This window comes from Camelus ferus, chromosome 13, assembly GCF_009834535.1.
Source record: "Camelus ferus isolate YT-003-E chromosome 13, BCGSAC_Cfer_1.0, whole genome shotgun sequence".
NCBI lineage: Eukaryota > Metazoa > Chordata > Mammalia > Artiodactyla > Camelidae > Camelus > Camelus ferus.
Window position 1 is genome coordinate 27,854,805 of NC_045708.1, and position 21,750 is coordinate 27,876,554.

Below are 21,750 nucleotides of genomic sequence, written 5' to 3' on the forward strand. Positions count from 1 at the left end.
ACCCCAGAGCACACACACCTGCTGTTCTGGCCCCTGGTGAGCTGTGCAACTTGTCCCTTACTTGGGTAGGCACTTATTTGCAGGCTTGTGGCTTTAGGGCTGACTGTATGCTTGTGACATTTTTATTTTCTTTTCCTGATTTTTATTTATTGTCCAACATCAGTGAAGTCCCATTTTGATTTAACAGATGTTGGAATTTGTCTGTGTTCCTTTCTGGTCCATGTTTACTTTTATATAATTGTAATCCTGGTCTATCTATATATATATTTTTTCAAACCAATTTTTTTTATTGTGGTAAAGTACACATAACATAAAATTTAACCATTGTAACAATTTTAAAGTGTACAACGCATTGACATTAAGTACCTTTACAATGTTGAGTAGCCATCATGGCTGTGTAGTTGCAGAACTTCTTCAGACCCCAGGTGGAAATCGCATACCCATTAATGGCGGTCACTCCCCTCCCCCATCCCCCAACCCCTGGTAACCCCTGATCGGCTTGCTGACTTGCCTATTCTTGACGTTTTGTGCCAGTGGAATCATACAACATGTGGCCTTTTCTATCTGGCTTCTCTCACTTAGCATGTACATATACATCTCTTTTTCATGTAACAGTATCATGTTTTTTTAGTGTTTCCTTATAGTCATTCTAATTTTATATTATAATGTTGATAATGGCTTCGCTTAGCCATTATCTTTAATGTTGAATATCTGGGTTGTTTCCAAGTTGTTGCAGTTATCAGAACTGCTGTGATGGACATCTCCCTGCCTGTGCTCTGCCGTCTTTCAGAGGACTCTGTATGTTGCACACCAGCTGCAGAAGAACCACTGTCCTTGATTAGGATAGTGTGGCCTGTTACCCAGCTCTCGGGGAGAACAGTTGAGGAATGATTTTTATAGAGAAGGGAGCATTATACTTTGCAACAGAAGCGCTTGATCACCAGGGAATGGCAGGGAAAAGAAAGGTTTGGAGTTTTTTTTTCCTACTGTGTAGAATTCTTCTCTGACACTCCCTCCACCCGCTTTGGTATAGGAAGGAACTGAGTATAGTATAGCAGTTGAAGATGAAATGTTTTACTCACTTATTCATTCAACAAATATTTGAGAGCCTACCGTATGTCAGACATTTGAAATTTGCCAGTGGGTTGAGCCTGGCTGAGCAGCGCCATTTACTCTGCTGGCCTTCAGTACTGCCTGGGAGCAATACCGAGGACCTGCTTCCAGGGCAGTCAAGAGGACTCAGAGTCCTGAGCCACACGGAGCCTTATGAACTCATGATTTGACACCTCAAGTTTTTGTACAATTATAGGTAGTCATCACACGTTAACTTGGGCTGCTCCCCACCGGGGATTTCACAGCCAGGCTGAGACTCCTCATACATGGTTACTTGGCTGCTCAGCTGCTCTCGTCCCTGCTGTGACAGAGACCTGGCTGTCCGGAGATGTGCCATTGAGCCTGTGGTCTCAGAGTGGTTTTGTTCACAATATCCTGGGCAAAGCAGCAAGGGAAGGGTGCTGTTACCTGCGTCTGAAGGCTTTAGGTATTTTATTTTAGTGAGGTTACTGTGTTCATGCAAAGCATGGGGCGGGGGTGGAGTGTCACAGATTCTGAGTTTAGCCCAGAGAGACCTGGGATTAGTGCTGCTGGGACCTTCTTGTCTTCTGGCAGACTGTCCCCCCTCCTTACTGACCCATTTTATAAAATAGTCTTAATTTCTCTCTACCCTGCTGGGAAAATGTCTCACCCTAAGGCCATTCAGTCCTTACACACACCATGTCTTTAAAATCCAGTGTGAGTCAAGAAAGCACTGTCAATCTAAACAGTTTTACTTAGGAAAGTGCTAAAACTCTCAATTGTTGGCTTCGGGTAGGAAGCACAGAGGTTGGTAGGAGCACCCGGAGCTGGGCCTGATCTTTGACCTCTTCTACCTACCATTTGTTGCTTTTCTTTCAGTGTCAGAATTTGATCTGTTACGTGTCTGTATCTTCAGTTGTATTTTTCCTAGTGTGCTATTAAAACTGCTGAATGCTTCGCCCTTGGGGAGGGGGGAGGGGAGACAGGGGTTACACCATCAGGAATAAAGACTCTGCTCTCTCTCTCCCTAGACCGTGGAGTTAATGGAATTGGCCTAGAGTTACTGAGGGGCTGCTGTGTTTGTGTTTCAGTGGGCTGGCTTTCTGAGTGAGACACAAAAGCCCAAAGCACAAGCCATTCCCACAAGCCTAACATTTTCATATTTCTTTCTCTGCCAAAGAATCTTTGGTTAGGGTTAAGAATAACCAGTCTGTCTGTGGAAATACCAAGGCCTTTTGTTTGCCAGAAGAAAAGGGCTTTTGATTAAGGCTGTCTTCTCTCTCTCTTTTTATTTTTTTAATTTTCCTTAAGCTGCTCTGAGAAGACTTCAGAGCCTCTGAAGGTGCTGTGCTTGGGGGAAGGAAAGACAGCTAAATGGAACCAGGAGAGACTTAATCATGCTTTGCTACCCATTTGTGCAGAGATGGGGAAAAAAGGCAGGCAGAGGGCAGAGAACAAAATTTCGGTCCAGTGTTCAGTGATTGCTTTTACTTGCCTTTCTTTCTTCCTGTCTTTTATGAAATCCATCCAAAATAGTGGTTCCCCAAGGACCTACTATACAGATGACCTTGAGTCCCACCCTATCACTTAGTGTGACTTTGGGCAAGTTATTTAACCTTTCTCTTTAGGCCAGCGTTTCTCAGCTATAAATTGAATATGATAGTGCTACTTACATAGAGTTGTATTGAGAACTGAATGACATAAAATGTAGAAAGTACTCAGAACAGTGCTTGGCACATAGTAAGTGCTCTGTAAATATCGACGACTATCTCAGTAAATATTACTGCTCTTACCTGTGGCAAATGCTGAGCGTAGCTTTATTTTCCTGATTCCAAATGTGTCTCTAGGGCTGTCAGAGTCAGGCCTATGTCTTTTTAGAAGAAAAGGAGGCAAACGTTCCCATTGGGCATGATCTTTTTATCAGTCAGAAGCAAAGGGAAAGATTTATTCTCTGTGTGGACACATCCTCGAGGCTCAGGGTCTTCTTAACTGAATGTCAGTTAGAGAATCCATTTCATTAGGAGGAACTCATTACTCTTTGACAAAAATAGTTCCTATTTGTGGGGTGGTAGTGGGTCATGACGACAGTAGATCATTACTTTCTTGGTCTTTGTCTAAGGATAGGGAGGTTTCTTGTGCCCCAGGAGAGGCTGAACCAGGCTATAGAGGAGGGGCCTCTTGTCCTCCAAATGGATAGCAGTGGGAGAAGGAGGAAACAAGTCAGGAGGGAAAGGGGGCATCCTCAGGCCTGAGCTGGTCCCCAAGACTTTAGTTCAGGTGTGGGGAGTGTCATTAATGGAGGCTCTGAGCAAGTGCCTGGCATGTCCTTGGTCGTAAGTAAGAGACCTGCTGAATGACCCACCCGAAATCTCTGGGCTGTTTTATAAGCTGCCACCTCCTTTCCCAGGTTGCTGGGGGCATCTAAGGAAGTAGCACAGAAATTAAGTTTGCTCTCTCTTTCTTGCCTTTCTCTGTATTGTCTTTAGCTTTTAGGAAGGATTTCCATGTCTGCCTTCTCTTCCCCCATCCCCCTCACTCCCTCAAGGTGAAGTTTCATCTTACCTCTTGCAGGAAGTTAGTTTCTAAAGTTAGCACAGAAAGTGAAAATCCCAAATAATCAAAATTATCCTTGAGAAATATCTCAAATGACCTATAAATCTGAGTATTTAAACCCAGTTTTGTGTATGTGCCAGGACAGAGTTGGAACACCATATGAAGTAGTTGGCCTGTATACAATTGGGGGGCAATTTATATAAAAGGATAAGTATTCTCAGACCCTAGAATCATATTCAGGATTGAAGGTGCTCACAAGTGAAGGGTACACTGGAGCCTAGACTTGCTGCTGTCTCAGATTCAAGTCCTGTCACCTCATGTTCACCTTGTACATAACCTCACCTTGGTGTGAAACCTCACTGTCTGGAATTGTGAGTAAAACTCTGCACATGTTTAAATTATTTTTCTCTCTGATCAAGTTTGTATAGTTCAATGCAAGTGAATTGTGATTCTCCTGTATCCTTCTTTTGTGCTTTCTGTTTTTCTTATTCCTTCTTTCACTTTTCAAATCCTTATTTTCTTCTTCTAAACCTGTTTTATAGCTCTCAGCAGTTCTTCTCTTGTCCAGAATGCTTATTTGTGTGTCTGCTTGTTGAATTTCTTAATTATTTTCAGTTCAGGATTCTTTAAAGGGGGAGAGAGCCAATGGGAGGAGAAGGCGTCTAACAGTCCTCATTTAAATTCTGTAGTCATAGCTTCCACTTTACTCTCCTCTGGTCCTCTGCTAACTTACAATTCTTATCCCTTGCATATAAACCCTTTCTTTCCTTCATTTTCTTCCCCCTTTAGGTTGTTTCAACAGAAAATTTCTGCTTATGATAGGCCAGTTAGAAATGAGTTTTTTAAAATTTAAGTATAGTCAGTTTAGAAATGAATTCTTATTATGCCCACAATGCATCACTGGCTTAGTTCTGGATGATTAGTTGGTTCATGGATCAACCCCAAATTCATAGTATCATAAAGAGAGATGAGGAGCAGAGCCCACCCAGAGAGGTCAGAGGACACTTTCCCCAAGTCACACAGCTGGCTATTGACAAGCTGAAACCATGAGCCAGGTTCCTGGCTTAGAGTTGAATGCCTTTCCTCCTAATCACATTGCTTGCCTTTGAAGCCTTGGATGGGAGCAGTCCTTTGTAACTTTTTCTTTTCCCCTCTCCCAGCCTCTGGGGAATTGTGACTTCTTTTCTTCTGTTTAATTTTATGTCTGTTCCTTTCCTTAACAAAAATGCTAGACAATATGAACTTCAGGAGGGTTAAATTTAGTTCTGTTTCAAAGATATATTTGAGATCCCACTCCTGGGCATATATCCAGAGGGAACTCTAATTCAAAAAGATACACGCACCCCAGTGTTCATAGCAGCACTGTTTACAATTGCCAAGACATGGAAGCAACCTAAATGTCCATCGACAGATGACTGGATAAAGAAGCTATGGTATATTTATACAATGGAATATTACTCAGCAATAAAAAGAATAAAATAATACCATTTGCAGCAACATGGATGCACCTGGAGATCATCATTCTAAGTGAAGTAAACCAGAAAGAGAAAGAAAAATACCATATGATATCACTCATATGTGGAATCTAAAAAAAGAAAAAAGAGGACACTAATTAACTCATCTACAAAACAGAAACAGACTTGCAGACATAGTAAACAATTTTTTAGTTATTGGGGGAAAGAGGGTGGGAAGAGATAAATTTGGGAGTTTGAGATTTGCAAATGATAACCGCTATATAAAAATAGATTAAAAATTTTCTCATGTATAACACAGGGAAACTATATTCACTATCTTGTAATAACCTTTAATGAAAAAGAATATGAAAACGAATATATGTATACGTGTGTATATATATATACATGACTGAGACATTATGCTGTACACCAGAAATTGACACATTATAACTGACTATACTTCAATTTAAAAAAAAGATATATTTGGGAATTATGTGGCATCTCTTGATAAAAACTTAGAGCTGTGTTACGACTTCCAGGACTGGGTATCACTGTTACTGGCATAGAGGTTTGAGCAAGGGAGATTGGAGACCATAGTTCTGGGAGGGTGGGGGTTTGTGTAGGGATCAGCTGGAACACAGAAGAGTGCTCAAGGTCAACAAACATTTGTTGAATTCCACTCTTTGCAAGGCACAGGACTAGTGTTGAGAATACATGGTCCCCTGCTTCATCTTGAAAAAAGAAGGTAGTGTGTGTATTTAGAGAGATATCTCAGCAAGGCTGTAATTTCTCTTGTCCTGATTTGGTCACAGATCTGAAGGAGATAGAGTTGCTGTCCATTGGGATCTTGAAAGAATCCCAAAATACAAGGTACTGAATTTTAATCTGGTCCTCAAATAGGGCAAGGTGGGGTTTTTCCCAGGGTCTCAAGGGCCAATTGTATTTACTCAGTGAAAAGGGCAGGTGGGGGAAAATGGAATTCTTTATATCCTTTCCTCTCTTTTTTCCCCCATGTTCTTCCTAATAGGAGCCACTGGTAATCATTAAGCTAGGTACTTTTTTTTTTTTTTTTAACTATTTCTTTTGAACAGTGGGGGCTATCAGAAAAAAATAACTAATAGGAAAACTGATTTGCAAAAGATAGCCCTTGCTGCATTTAAATCAAGCAGTACTTCAGGCCTCAGCGAAGTTTATGCAGTGTTTTCAGACATCAGGCAGTCGAAGCTTCTGGCTGGAGGAACGCACAGTTCTGGTCTTTGCAGTCCTGCCCCAGTCTGTCCCTGTAAGTGTTGCCAGCTCCTTCAGCTTTTGTTGGTTTAAAACATCACATTGTAACAAAGTTCAAAGCTCATTTTGCTTTTCAAGAAGGGAACATGAGAGAGGGGCCCAGGAATTATTCCACATGACATTTATAACATTTTTATTGTTAACAGAGAGGGGGTGGTGGGGGTGGTGGGAGTGGTTGTGGGCCTAGAGGCAGGTAGGTCTGCAAGTCCTGTGCCCAGTTTCTAACTGGCATCGGTAACGCAGCCTTCTCTCAGAGAGTCAGCAGTACGAAGTGACTTTGTGGAGCCGTCTCAGTTCTGCTCTGTGCACTGTTTACTTTGCTATCTCTACCAGCAGCTGTAGTGAATGGGAGAACCGTCACCTTCTGAAGTACCCTTAGGCTGTTCCCAGTGACCCTCAAGTCTTCAGAAGCACTTGGGTGAGAATAATGCTGAAATCCTGTAGCTATTTGGCTCAAAAGAAAAGCCACACTGCCATGGTGATAAAGCTCCCAATTGAATAAGGAAAATGGCAATTTCCAGGAATCTGGGTGGTAGTTATTTCAATCAAGTTGAGAAATGGGATCCCTGAAAAGGGGATTTCCACAGTGTCTAGGCTGTCAGGGGAACAGTTCCTCCCCACTGCCTTCTGCTTGCAAATTCCAGGAGAGGAGCATGAGGCAGAAGGTTGTGTCCCTGTCCTCAGTGAGGCGGCTGGTACACAGAGGCCTGCCAGCCTACTGCTTTACAGTTACACTCTAGTTTCTCCTTTTTGAAATACTTCCCATACTGAACACAGATGCTGCAACGTGTGTTAACATCCTTCCTAAAATCTGAAAATACAAAAAGTACAGAAATACACCGTAGTCTATAAGCCTTTGTTCTTGGGGAAGCCGACTGGCCGTTTCCTTCATCTTCGGGTCTTATCAGACTCCTTGAGGGGGTGGTAAGATGTTTCTCTCTCTTTCCCTCTCTTTCGTTCATCCTAATGGGACAAATAGTTGCTGGATTCAACAACATTCTTTCCGAAATGATTCTTAAGGCATGAGGGTCACCAAGATTTATTTTTAAATTCATAACCTCAGGCTGAGGGAAAGCAGTTGTCCTTACTGAATTCCCTGTAGGGGCTTCCAGCTGCCTAGACACCCCATGTCTTTATGGGGCACATTCCAGCAGTCTTAAGCCCTGGCCCTTGGAGTGAAATCTGGTCTGGCGTCTCACTCATGGAATCCCTTCATGAGCCATGGCTGTGGCATGAATTAGGTGTCAGATTGGAAAGCTGAAGGAACAGGTGGCCTGTGAGCTTAATATAATACTTCCGGCATGGTGAAGTGGTTTTGGAGCCTTATGCTTGTTGAAAGTTTCCTCTGCTTTCTCGTTAGCTGCAGCCATCTTTTGATGGTCACATTAGTTCCCCTCCTGGGTTTTCTAGGGGCATGCTGGAGGCTGTCAGGAAGGAGTTAAACCACATTGAACTTGTGGAGAATAATTAAACAGTGATTAAGTGATATTTTAACTTCTGCTTACCGGGGAAAAAAATTTGTTTTGTAGTTTTGACTGAAGTTATCTTATCTTTGTTGGCCAGGGTTTGCCTGCCCTTCTTCAGTTTCATTTTTAGCTATAAGGTGAACTCCCCCACACACTTCTTTACTGATGTCCATCTTTGTCTTTGGTCGTATTTCTCCCTCTTCCCCTTTCCTCTTTACCCTTCTCCCCCACACCCTCCACTTCACCTCTGCCTCTTTCTCTCCCTCCCCTATATTGCTTTAATTGGTCTGAGAAAACCAGTTCCACTCAGAACAGTTGGAGTGGGACTCAGCTGCCCTTCTGTGTCTTCTGTTACTTGAAGGCCTTAAGATGAAGCTTAGATAGGAGATTTGGGGTATTTGGAAAGCCACTGGACTAGTGGGAAAAGCGCCAGATAAGGAATTGAAGATGCCTGGGTTTGAATCCCAGCTCTGCTGCACACTAGCTGTATGATCTTGAACACATTACTTAATCTCCATAAGTCTCAGTTTCCTCTTCTGCAAAATGGGAGTGATAATTCCTACCTGAAAGAGTAAGAATTAGAGAGGATTAGAGTTATGTATGCAAAGATCATTGCCTGGCACACACAGTAAGCATTTAATTTTGTTTGAAAGTGGGAGCTTTGCCTTTTGGTTGAAGGGGTGAGAGTTGATTTTAGGGTTTAGACTACCTTTGGTTAGCTTTTTGCCTATTTAACTATATATTAATTATATAGTTTGTGTATTATAATACATATTAAGACTTAATATTGCTTCTCTTCTTCCAACTAGATTGCTACATACAAGTCCATTTTATATAAAATTTCTGATTCCCTACCCTGATACTGATACAAAAATTTATTTCTCTCAGGGATGATTTGTGGCCAATTTATATAAAAGAAGATGTAAGTTAATTTCATATCGCTTTTTAATTTTGTCATATTTGAGGCATTTGTGGTAGAGAAATAGATCATAGTTATTCCATCCTTTTTCCTTTACTAAAGTAGAATGAGCCAAAGCCAGTGGGGCCTGGTGGAGCCCAGAGCCTTTGATGTTCCTTTCAGCCTTAGTTATGTTGGCTAAGTCTCTAGATCTAAGGATTTAGAGTGCTCAGCTGTTTTAAAAACTTATTATAAAGCGTAATGTGTTGCTCTACAGTATGAAAAATATATTGTGCTTTATAATCAGTATCTTTTAGCATGTTACTTTTTTGGGGGAGGAATCTTCAAAATCAAGTGTGTCCAGTATGCTTAGTATCTGATAGAACATAAGGAAATTTGAGTATTTTTGTCTCAAAGTATCAGAAAACAGTGGCTCAGATTACTTTTTGTGTGTTCATGATTAGGAAGACTTAAAATTGTTAAGATGGCAGTACTCCCCAAATTGACCTACAGATTCATTGCAGTCCCTGCCAAAATTCCTCTTGGCTTTTTTTGCAAGAATTGACAAGCTGATCTTAAAATTCATCTGGAAATGCAAGGGACCCAAAATAGCTAAAATAATCTTGAAAAAGAGGAATAAGTTGGAGGACTCGCACTTCCCAACTTGAAAACTTATTACAAAACTACAGAAATCAAGACAGGGTGGTAATAGCATAAGAAAAGATAAATAGATCAATGAAATAGAATTGAGAGTCCAAAATTAACCCTCTACATTTATGGTCAATTGATTTTTGACAAAGATGCTAAGACAATTCAATGTGGAAAGAATTCTCTTTTCAACAAATTATACTATATGCAAAAGAATGAAATTGTACCCCTATCTCACACCATATACAAAAGTTAATTCAAAATGGCTCATAGACCTATGTGTAAGAGCTAAAACTATAAAACTGTTAGACAAAAACTTAGGAGTAAAGCTTTGTGACCTTGGATTAAGCAATGGTTTCTTGACTATGACACCAAAAGCACAAGCAACAAAAGAAAAGAAAAAAATATATGAATTAGATTTGATCAAAATTAAAAACTTGTGCTTCAAAGGACACTATTAAGAAAGTGAAAAGATACGCAGCAGAATGGAAGAAAATATTTGCAAATCATATGTCTCATAAGGGACTTACGTCTAAAATGTATAAAGACCTCGTAGAACTTAACAGTAAAAAGACAAATAGTTTAATCAAAGTGAGCAAGAGATTGAAACAGACATTTCTCCAAAGAAGATATGTATAAATTACTAATAAGCACGTGGAAAGATGTTCAGCATCATTAGTCATTAGGGAGATGCGAATCAAAGCCACAATAAGATACACTTCATACCCACTAGAATGGTTACTATAATCAAAACAACACAGCGAGGATGTGGAGAAATTGGAACCCTCATACACTGCTGGTGAGAATGTAAAATGGTATAGCTGTTTTGGAAAGCAATTTGGTGATTCCTCAAAAAGTTAAAGATAGAGTGATGATCCAGCAATTCCGCTAAGTATATATCCAAGAGAAACCAAAATGTATACCCAACAAAACGTGTACACAAATGCTTATAGCAGTGTTATTCATAATAGCTCAAAAATGGAAACCATCCAAATATCCATTAACTGATGACTAGATAAAATGTGGCATCTCCATACAATGGAATATTATTTATCAATAAAAAGGAATGAAGTACTAAGTGGTGCTAACATGGATCACCCTTGAAAATATGCCATGTGCAACAACTTGAAAACATTCTGCTAAGTGAAAGAAGCTTGACACAAAAGACCACATACTGTATGATTCCATTATACAGAATGGGCAAATTCATAGAGACAGTAAGTAGACTAGTGGTTGCCAGAGGTTGAGGGGTGGAATTGGAAGTAACTGCTAATGGTTTCTTTTGGGAGTAATGAAATGTTTTAAAATTACATAGTGGTGATGTTTACACAACTCTGTGAATATACTTCTGTTGAATTATATACTTTAAAAAGGTGAATTGTATGGTATGTGAATGAAATTCAATAAAGCTGTTATCCAAAAAATTTAAGGTGATTTGTATGTCTGAATAGGATTTTGTCAGTTTGCACTTGACCCTTTAATCCCTGCCGCCGTGAATCTCTAAATTGGAACATCACTGTCTTGAGCACTGGGCAGGTTACTCTTGCCCCAAAGCCTCAAGGTAAGAAATTCAGGTTTGCAATTACTTCTTGCAGGAGAATAGCTGATGGCACTTTGTGTGAGGAACCAAACCTTTTAAGGTGAATGCTCTAAGGTTGAAGCCTCTCCAAGTTTTAAGCTTGACTGCCTGTGCCCTACCCAGTTCTCATTTATCCTTTCAACTATGTGTCCCACTGGAATAGACAGTTTATGTTTTGGGCCCCATGCCCCATTCCCAGCTCCACCTTACTTTTCCTTTCGTACATTTTTCCCCCAGGCTGTTGATCTTGCTCTAAGGCATTCTTTCCTGGGAGATATGGAGATAGCTGGAGGAGCCGCTGGGTGGCGCCCTGCCCCCAGAACATTGGCAAATGAGAATGTCTTGCCTGGAAGAGGCTTAGGTCAGTGTTGGCGAGAAGAGATGATTCATTTTTCATCAAAGGAATTTCAAAGAAAACATAATGACAAGATGATGTCAGAGGAGCAGGTAGAGACAAGAACCTTGATTGAGGTGCTGGAGGATCGTGTTGGATAGTATGGTTGCCTGGGTAGTCAGAATGATTGACTGACATAGATCACAAGAAACGTCACCTGTTTTTAGTTCCTTTTTCATGAGCCCTGGTGTGGGCGGTGCTCAGTGCCTTCAGAGCCTGTGGTCAAGTCTGTGCCTGCCTTGGTGTACTGTGTTTGTATCTGACTGAGACATCTCATGACATCCTGTGCCAGTCGTGGACTTATTTCACACACAGTGTGGTGTGTATGGGTTCTTGCACAATGTGCATCAGCTCCATGGCTCACAGGGTCTGTGTCTGAGAATTGAAAATCACATAGTGGCTTGAGGTAAGGCAATTTCCCTGATAATATTAGATCCAGGCACTTGCCTAGATATCAGAAGGTCAGATCTCAGGGACTTTAGCTTATTGCCAAAAGTACTCTGGTTCCCTCCAGTGCTCTAATCTTAGTTAAGTTTCTTTTCTTTTCTTTTCCTTTGAGTTGGGTGCCCTCCTTGGTATGTATGGATGAGGCTGATAAGTGGGGGAAACCTACAGTCAAGAGGAAAGATAGATAAGTTTTGGTATCTTTTCATACTGCAAAGCACTAAAGTTGGTTAGGTGTGCAGGCTTCCATTTGTATTAAGACTGTAAGGAATGCCCCTGGTCATCACCATGTTTTAGTCTGTGTGATTATGAGGTTGGAGGCTTTACAAAAAGATATAACAGAGGGTATTTATTGGTAGTATTCTGCCTCAGGATTCAGGTCTCAAGGAATATCTGGGAAGAGATGGCTTAGCAATATCAATTGTTGCTTTTGTACTTTATGAATCGCTCATCTGAAAGTGGCATGAAGAAAGGGCTTTTAGGTAGCATAGGACACTGCCAAGAAGCAGGAGATATTGCCTCTTTTTAGGATATATCATAAGCATGAAGAAAAAGTAAAACAAACAAATAAAAAAACCCTGAAGTTGGAAAAGGAAGGGAGGAAAACTTTATTACTCGGTGCTGCTGTCTTTAATCTGCCTGATGGTGAGTTCTGGTTTTGGACAATACTGCTAGGTGCACTGTGGGACTACACGTTTGGAGTAGGATTTGAAGGACATGAATCAGACAACTTGTTTCTTAGAGAGGGTGCTGAACTTTCCTAGGCCCTAGTTGGCAGCATCCCTCCTCCCTGTTAGTTGTGTTCTCTCTGTATCTCTCCATGAAATAACAAATCATTAGAAGAGACTTTTAACCTGAAGTGCCAAAGAACCCAAGGGAAGATGTTCTCTAGAGTGTGTTTGATTTGGGAGCCCCCTGAGGATAATTTGTGATGACACTGTTTGAGAAATCACCAGTTGGCTGGGGGAGGGTATAGCTCAAGTGGTAGAGCACATGCTTAGCATGCATGAGATCCTGAGTTCAATCCCCAGTACCTCCATTAAAAAACCAAATAAGTAAACCTAATTACGTCCCCTCTGCAAATAAAAAAGAAAAGAAAAAAGAAATCACCACTTGGCTCACTGAGCAGAAGCAGCAGTCTTGACCTGAACATGTTCTTTGTACTTGCCCCATAATATGTGCAGGTCCTCTCTCCCTTTGGTTGGGAGCTCAAGGTCTCTAACCGTGAGGTTGAGAAGTGGTAAAGGAGAACTCTTCTTACATACTAATTAACCAGAATGTTAAAAGAATCTGTATGGGAGCTGAGATTCCAAACATCTCTTGTGATTTTTTTGGTGGAGGAGGAAAAGGACTCCTTTAGCAGGGGCTCATTATCACCTGCAGGACAAAATCCAAACTCATCACTTAAGACCTTTCATAATCCAGCCCAACTTTCTATAAAATTGTTTTAATCAAAATTATATTTATTCTTATTTTAAAAAGGTCAAATATTACTATGAGGCTTATAACAAAAAGTAGTCTCTTGTTCTATCCCTTCCCACCTCTGAGAACTGCTTCTAAGTCATTTAGCTGTTTCTTTTAGTATTTTCCACTGTACTTAAATATAATCTTGTACTAGTGATTCTTGATTTTTCAGTTTTAGGCATTATCTGTTGATGTTCTACTATAGGAAATTAGGGTTTTGTTCTTCCATTCCTGCCCCCTTTACACACACACACACACACACACACACACACACACACACACACACACACCCTCCTTCTTTCTATTGTCATACATTATTACCATTGCCTGTTGTTCAATATTTAGATGGTTACTATTATATAAATACTGCTTAAAACTGAGGCACACAGTATCCTATCATTACCTATCCTCTTTTGGCCAACTTTTAAATTTTTTTTCCTGGAATCAGTAATTGTTCTATTTTATCATTATTTACTGTTCTGCGTACCTATCTCCCCACTCTCCTATGGGACTCTAAGACAACTCTCATATGTTGGAACATATCAAATATGGTTCAATATTTTCTTTGGAGACATCCCGCAAGAGCTTTCTGTTCTTCAACTCAAGCCTTTAGTAAGTATCACTCTGAGACTTACCGTCACCACCATACTGGGAAATTCCTTCACCTCTCTTATGTGTTAGATCCCATGTTTCCTGGATCTCATGCAATAATTTTTCTTGGACTGTTTATCTCTTCATTGGAAAATGTCTTAGAGTAGCTTCCTGAGAAAGGAAACATGAGAGGTTAATATTTTGAGTCTTTGCTTATTTGAAAGTATCTTTATTCTACTTTTCATTTGATGAAGAGTTTGGGGTATAGAGTTCTAGATTACAGATGACTTTCCGTCAGAATTTTGAAGGTGTTCCTCCTTCTGGCTCTGTTGCTGATGCGAAGTTCAGTGCCATTCTGGTTCCTGACTTTTGTCTGTGGTCTGTTTTCTTTTTGATAGCTATTAGGATTTTGTTTTTATCCCTGGTGTTCTGAAATATTATGGTGATGTGCATTGATGAAATCTTTTTTTTAATTTACAGAGTTGGGTTCTCTGTGGGTCTTCTTTGCTTGAAAATGCATCTTACATTTACTAGTTCTTTGATAATTTCTTCTCTTTCATTTTCTCCTTCTGGTACTTCTACTAGTTGGATATGGACTCCATTGGTGGATCCTCTGTCTCCCCCGTCTATATTTTCTCTATCTCTTTTTGTTCTAATTTATAGTGAACAAAAATTAGAAATTTTTGCTGTCATGTATTTTTATTTCTAAGCATTTTCCCCTTTATTCTCTGAATTTCCCTTTTTTATGGACTTGTTCTTGTTTTATAGCAATATTTCCTTTTAGGGCTCTCTGAGGATATTAATGACCACCCCCCTTCAATGTTTTCCTCCGCTTCCAATATTGTCTCTGTTTCAAACTGCTGTTTATTTGTTCATTTGGTTTCTCTCTTTCGTGTTAGAGACTCTCTTATGTCTGATGTTTCTTGGTGATGTTCATAATTAAGAGTTAGCCCCTAAAAAAGCTGATTGTTGACTGGTATGCTCTTATGAATGACCAGGTATGGGAGGTCCATTTCCCCAGGGAGGAATTGTCCTGTTTCCTATTTAGCCTGGCAGCCAGAGCTCTGGGGTTGCCAAGCAGGACAATAGGGCAGGGGGAGGGTCTTGTTGTTCATTATGTCAAATTTCACTTAATACTCCTGTTTTCAGTGAGGCACCTTGCTTCTGACCTCACATGGGCCTGAAGACTTTCATCAGTCTGTGTAGCACCTCCCCCTGCAGCTCTCCTTCCCCTCCCCTCAAGCCTTCAGAGGTACCTAGTGCTTCCAGTTCCTGAGCCTTTCTGGAGTCTTGCAGCATTCTTGACCTTGTCTCTTACTGGTCCCCGTCCCCAACAAGCACTTAGCAGAAAGAGAAAGCTGAAATTGAAATTAGTGACCATTTATTTTTCCACTCTCCAGTTTATCAAACTTTTGCTGATCTTCTTCATTCTTTTTTTCAGTGGTTTTGTGCCATTTTTATTCCTTTACTCTCATTTTTCTGAGGTTTCAGAAAGGAACAGAGGTAAATGTGCATATTAAGTCTGCCATGTGTAACCCAAAGTGGGCAGAAGTGAATCTTCCAACCTCTCTCTATCTCTCTCTCTCTCAAGTATACAAACTCTGTGCTCTAGCTTCACTTGTACTTTCTTTTTCCCATCCTCTTGCTTGTGGCATCTCTCCTCCTGGAATGTCTACTCTTCTCACTTCAGACTGTTGAAATCCTGCGTATTCTTCTGGGCCCAGTTTATATGCCCCATGAATGGAAGCCTTTTTTTTCTTCCCCTCCTTCCTCCAGCTGGAAATGATCATTCCTTTGACTGAGTTCCTAAAGTTCCGTTTTCTGGATTCTTGTGGTCTTGCCACTCACTCTCATGACAAAGCATATACTGCCTTATGCTATAATTATTTATACACATGCCACTTCCCTAGTTAGATTGTGAGCTCTTAAAGGATAATGTAAGACTGGTTGTAAATTTTTTTGTTACTGATAACAATTATAGGCAACTAAATATTTCGCAGAACCACAGAAGTGGAAAAGAATTTAGAGATCTGGAATGTCAACTCATTTTATGAATAAATACACAGATCCAGTGTGATTAAGTGATGCTAGAGTCATACAATAAGCTAGCGGCAGAATTAGAACTATAACCTCATTGTCTAGATCTCTAATTGCTAAGTGTAGTCATAAAATCTGACATCTGCTTAATTAAATATTCTGGTTAATCTGGGGTTAACTAACCAGAGGGCACTTACTGTTTTATTCTTGTTGAAAATTTTTATACATATCTTTTGGTCCTAAGTAATTAGGTAAATTTTGTCATAGGTAATTTCTTCCTTTTTCTCTTTTTCTTTTCTTTTCTTTTCTTTTTTTGACAAATCGGGATATTGAGTTTTCTGGGTTTCGTCAAAAACTGAGCTGGATAATAGTTTTCTTCCAATGCCTCAGGGACCCACAGATTATAGGTGAGAAAAATAGAGGCAGCTGTACTGGCAAATGCCCTAATTTCAGGGGGAAAAATTTAAGTCAATGATACAGTGTATTTGGGGGTGATTCTTTTTCTTTTTCAGTAGTAGGGTGCATATAGGACTGAACAGGCCCACTTTAGCTGGGTCCTAGTTAAAATTTTGCTGTTTGATAATTGATGATTTCCCTGAGTTATCTAGCTCTTGGCAGTCATTTCCAGAATATTTGAGATAGCTCCATAGATTCGTCATGTCTAAGGGGTTGGAAACTCCAGGAATATCTATCAGGAGAAAGTTGATCTACAACTATTGTCTGTTTAGGGTTTGTTGAATATCATATGTGCCAGCCACTAAATACAAAAGCCAGATGCCATTCTTTTCCTCACCCCCGACTTGAGGCACTTGAGGATGGATGGGCAGGTGCTTAAGAGTCTGCCTCCTCCTCTGAGATTTGGTTTTCATCAGGGCTTTGCCTCACAATATAGGGCTGCATAATAGCAGATAGTCTGATACTGGGGCTGGCTTGCAGTCTCCATTGGGCAAAGCTATTGCTAGATAAGCAGTGTATGGTGGAATGAACCGTGACTGACCAGTAGGCTGGGGTAGGCTCCACTTCATGCCCATCACTTTTGGTTTTATCAAAAATAGAAGCTGTGGTCCCCAGATCTTAGAGAGTAAGAATTTATTGTACTCAGTGGTGTTTCTGCCTTTGCCTGTTTTTTCATTGCCACCTGGCTGCCATTGGAGGGAATTCACTATAGCTCTGAGTCCCTGCAGGGGGTTGAGAGGAACTATCCCTGTTTCCAGGACAGGGTGGGTGTTCTCTTCCATTAAAACTGTTACCCATACTTCCTTTTATTACTCGTTAAGTCAGAGGCAGCTGGGAGGATGCATTACTCACCAGACACACATAGTGGCCCTGACTGAAGGCAGGGAGTCTGGGCTGAGATGAGAGTGAGTCAGCTCAGGGAATGGAAAAAATGCAGGCTAGTGGGGGTGGGGGTTGTGTGCCAGTGACTGTTCCTTCTCTGCCTGCTCTCTTCTCTTTAAGGACTCATTACAGAGATGTGAATACTGGACATCCAGTTGGGGCAGCCAGTAAGCCAACCGAATTGTGGTAATGTTTCTTGTGAAAGGAACAAGCTGAGTGGACTTAGCTTTGTTGTCTTCTGTGTTATGGGTATATATGGGTTTCGAGGCAATCTTGATCTTGTATAATAAAGTTCTGTGTGTGAGAATTTCACTAGAATAAAGCAGTCACAGAATCTCTTTGTCTTGGTTATGAAATTCAGTCTTCTACATCTACCTTTGTCCAGTAGGGGTCACTGGGGTATTAAGCTTTAAAGGAAAGAAACTGTCACTAATCCTGGAATAGACCAATAGATTCCTTGTCTTTATTGTGGCCTCTTTGTACAGTGAGTACTATCTATTTTTTCATATTAGAGCAGAAACAAAAAATGTGAACTTGCATTAAGAACTTTGTGAACTTACTGAGTATTTGAAAAGCAGATTATTCAAAATGCTAGGTGAAGCAAGAAGTAAAGGCTGAGATGGAATTGGTTTTATGAATAAGATTTTAAGAGCAATTTTTAAAGAAAATGGAAGGAGACGGGGAAAACAGTTTATTAAGCATCTGATGTGTACTTATGTAATTTACATATATTCATTATTTAATCTTGACAGCAACACTGAGAAACAGGTGTTTAAATACACATTGTACATACTAGGAACCAGAAATTCAGAAACATTAAGTAGCTTCCCTAGGGCTGCATAATAATGAAGTGATACTAGCAGGGGAGATCCCATTAGACATGTTTCATTTGACTTTGGTCCTTGGATCCTGGTAAGGGGTCATGAGATCAGAAGGTGTTGTTAGAAGGTAAGTGGAGCCTGGTGGTGGACTCTCCTGAGAAAAGCTAAAATGATTTTTGTACTGGATTAGGGTTTGGAGCAAGCTCCAAGGGTCTGCAAGTGGAAAGAAGCTGACAAGTCTGTCTTTGTCTTCAGGGGGCAAGTTTTACCTCTTTTTCATTTAGGGCTACTGCCAGGATCTGGAAAACTGTCTCAGAGAGATCTAAAATTAGCTCTTTGTTTGTGTGCAAAGCTTGGTTTCCATGGATAAATAGTTCAAGCTGATCTCTCTTACCTACCTCTTGACATGGCCTGGACGACTCTTCTGAGCCTTGAATGTTGTTGCCTACTGGTTGTCAAGCCTGCCCTGTTTCCTCATTGTTGACTCCCAACCCCTTTTGTCAGCTACATGCCCATTCTGCTCTCTGATATTTGGGGTGTCTCAGGAAAACTAGAGTTGATCACGTGTTCCTTAGCCAGACCATGCTAAAAGACATTTCCCATTGAGACCATTTTTTTGTTTTTATTTGGAAAAGCACTTAAAAAATGCATTTAGGCAGGGTTCGAGTAAGATGTTAACCCTCCTTCAGTGTGCTTGGAGTGATAGATATTTGGAATGATAGATATTTCTGGACAAAAATAACAACCTTGGCAAAATTCAGAAGCAGCTCCCACAGATAAGGCTTCTTTATTCTTGTATCTTCTTTTTTCCATTTACTTAAGATACTGACTCTCAGAGTATCCTGGAAAAAATTTAAGAGCTAGATCTTGTTATTTTATTTTTTTGATAGAAATGGTCAGAACTCCAAAGAGAGGGGTTATTTAAAATGGTAATATAGATATAAGGTTGACGAAATAGTCTTATCTTTTTCCTTTTTGAAACAGTGCCATTGAAGCCCAGTTTGTCTTATTCACTGAGTTGGTGATGTGGAGTTGTTAAATACCACACATTCTACCTTGACTTACCTCCTTGCATTGGCTATGAAGATGACCTGATGCTCTGCTAGGGCATAAATGCTCCAGTGTGGGAACAATAATAATATTTAACATTAATGGGGGAATGTTTAATTTTTAAAAAATAGTTAATAGTGAATTCTTACTCTGAGCTGAATAGTCCATCCATTTTCTCACCTAATCCTCACTGTAACACTGTGGAGAGGTAATTTTATTATCCTCATTTTACAGATGGGGAAATTGAAGATTAAAAAGATTAAGTAATTGGTTCAAAGATAACAGCTAAAAACCATCTAGCTGTTATCAGATTCTGAGTCTAAGTTTGGCTAACGGATTATGTTAAATTTAGAGTTCTGGGAAGAGGAGGAGAGAGGGAAAGAGAAGAATGGGGCTTGGGGAGAGTTTGGCTGTTGGACAGAATCCATATCTGGAGAGACTTCTAGAAGTGGAATTTTTGAATCAATAAATTAACTTTCTCTCTTAAACTTGCAGGTAGATTTGGAAGTTTGCTATTAAAAGTCGCCTGGCAATAAATGTACAAAATATAAAATCGTTTTTAAAAAAATGGCCTAGCCCCTTCATTAGTGTATGTTATCTTCTGGGCCTGTCTGGAGGAGCATATCGAGTTATTCCTGTTATAAAGAGGAATAGTTTTCTAGGCACTTGCTCTCTGGTGTATGTTTTTGTGGTCAAAAAAGATGCATTCTCAAGGAATTCTTGTATTTTGGGAATTGTCATAGTTTGTTGGACCCAGTTTTGCTCTTTCTCGTATGCTTCCCCCTTGTACTCCTGGCCCTCACAGTGCTTGCTCTTCAGATCCTCTTGCTCTACCGTTCATTCGTGCGTTCATTTATTCACTCATTCCACAAATGGTTATTTAGTGATGAGACTTTATACAGGAGAGCAGATATCCATCTAGCTTCAAAAACTTTAGTGAAGGAGTAAAAATATACACACGACTATATTATAAAGTAGAAAGTGCTAAATGTCAGTAAAAAGAAACATGAAGTATAATACAAGCTCACGGGAAGGAGAAGTTTACTTCTAACCAGGATGAAGTTTACTTCTAACCGGGAGTCAGCAGGGAAAAATCTGTGGAAGTGTTGGCTTAAACTGGTCCATAGGAGTTGAATTTTGGCATGTGGAAATGAGAAGGAAATACATTCCAGGGTAAGTGAGGGAAATATTGTAAAGCCAGAGAGTTTTGGACTTAATTTGCTAACTGTGGAGAATCAAACATTTTAGAATGAAATTACAAATGAGCATTTATTTAGCATTTAAGATAACCAGTCATTATGCATGCTTCAGGGAGATTAATCTCACAGTGAGTGAGGACAGGATTGGCAGGTTGGAGACTAGGATTAAGTAAATTAGATTTGGTAATTTTGGTAAATTATCAGTTTACCAAGGTTTTGTACAGTCTGAGCAGTGTTCAGAAGTCTCGTGATCAGATGTAGTTTGTTTGCTGTTCCTCCAAATTATGGTAATAATAGGAGATATTTATTGAGCATTATTGTGTGCCAGGTACTATCTAAACACCTTAAATGAATTAACTCATTTAATCTTCATACAACTCTGTGGGACAGGTACTATTGTTATCATCATTTTACGGATGAGGAAATTGAGGTTCCTTGAAGTCATTTAAGTAACTTGCCCATAGGTGCTAATGTGACCTATATAGTAGAGTCTGGATTTGAACTCAAGCAGTCTGGCTTCAGATTGGGCCTGTGATTACCGTGCTACTAAGATGCTCATGGCATCTAGGTTATTGAGCAAGAAATTTGGATATTTTCCTAACTGTGTTGTATTCAGTGACTCTTGGGTATGTAGAAAATTCTTTGCAGGCATTCTGAGACTTTGCTAAACCTTGGAGATGGGAGCCATGGATGTCTCCTGATTAGCTTCCGGGAAGCCCATATCCTCTGCCTTCTGGAATCATGGGAGGAGGCAGATGACAAACGCTCAGGGCCAGGCTTTGATGCCTGGACCTATTCCCAGGAACTCAAGGTTTCCAGTCCTGTCAGTCAGATGCTAGGCTCTCTACCAAAATTTTAATCTCAGGGATATTCACTGTTTTAAGAAAAGTCTCTCTTTGTCAGCATTATTTTTCTAGATTTCAGTCTTAATCGTGATAGGTCTTTATTTTCAGTCTGTATCTGCTGAAGTTCTGGTTCTTGTGGATGTCAGTTATTTTGAGACCAAGAATAACTGCATGGCATTTTGAATAAAAATACAGCCTCCTTTCTCATAGGCTTGATTTCGTATCAGTCACATACACTAAAGCTATTCTGGGATGTTGCCTTATTTTGAGATTTCTTGTGGGTGACAGTTGTGGGTGACCATCTTAAATGTTTGTGAGTGAAGTAATCTGATAAAAAGGCAGGTCTCAAGTCTTAATGAAGTTCAGAGTCTTGCTTCTGCTCGGCTTTTTGGTGGTTTGGAGCCCTTCCCATTGGTTGTTAGCAAGGGATATCCTGGGGGGTGCTAAATATGACTTTAAATGGCTGTTCTTTGTGTAATAAATGATCTCTAAAAAGAAAAGAAAACTAGTCGCTCCACCCTTCCAGCTCCTAACCACTTCCTGTAAATGACAGCGCACAGATCCATCTTAGTTTTGCCGAGTGAAGAAATTATTTTCACAAAGGCAGT

General features: G+C 40.2%; 1 protein-coding gene and 1 long non-coding RNA gene across 2 annotated transcripts in view; both read left to right on the plus strand.

Moving 5' to 3' along the window:
- MACF1 (microtubule actin crosslinking factor 1) overlaps positions 1 to 21,750 on the plus strand; it is a 311,201-nt gene that overhangs the window by 63,944 nt on the left and 225,507 nt on the right.
- LOC116667946 lies at positions 771 to 19,910 on the plus strand. Its single transcript, XR_004324947.1, has 3 exons — positions 771 to 781; positions 11,720 to 11,724; positions 19,813 to 19,910. It is a non-coding gene; the product is annotated as an uncharacterized LOC116667946 (long non-coding RNA).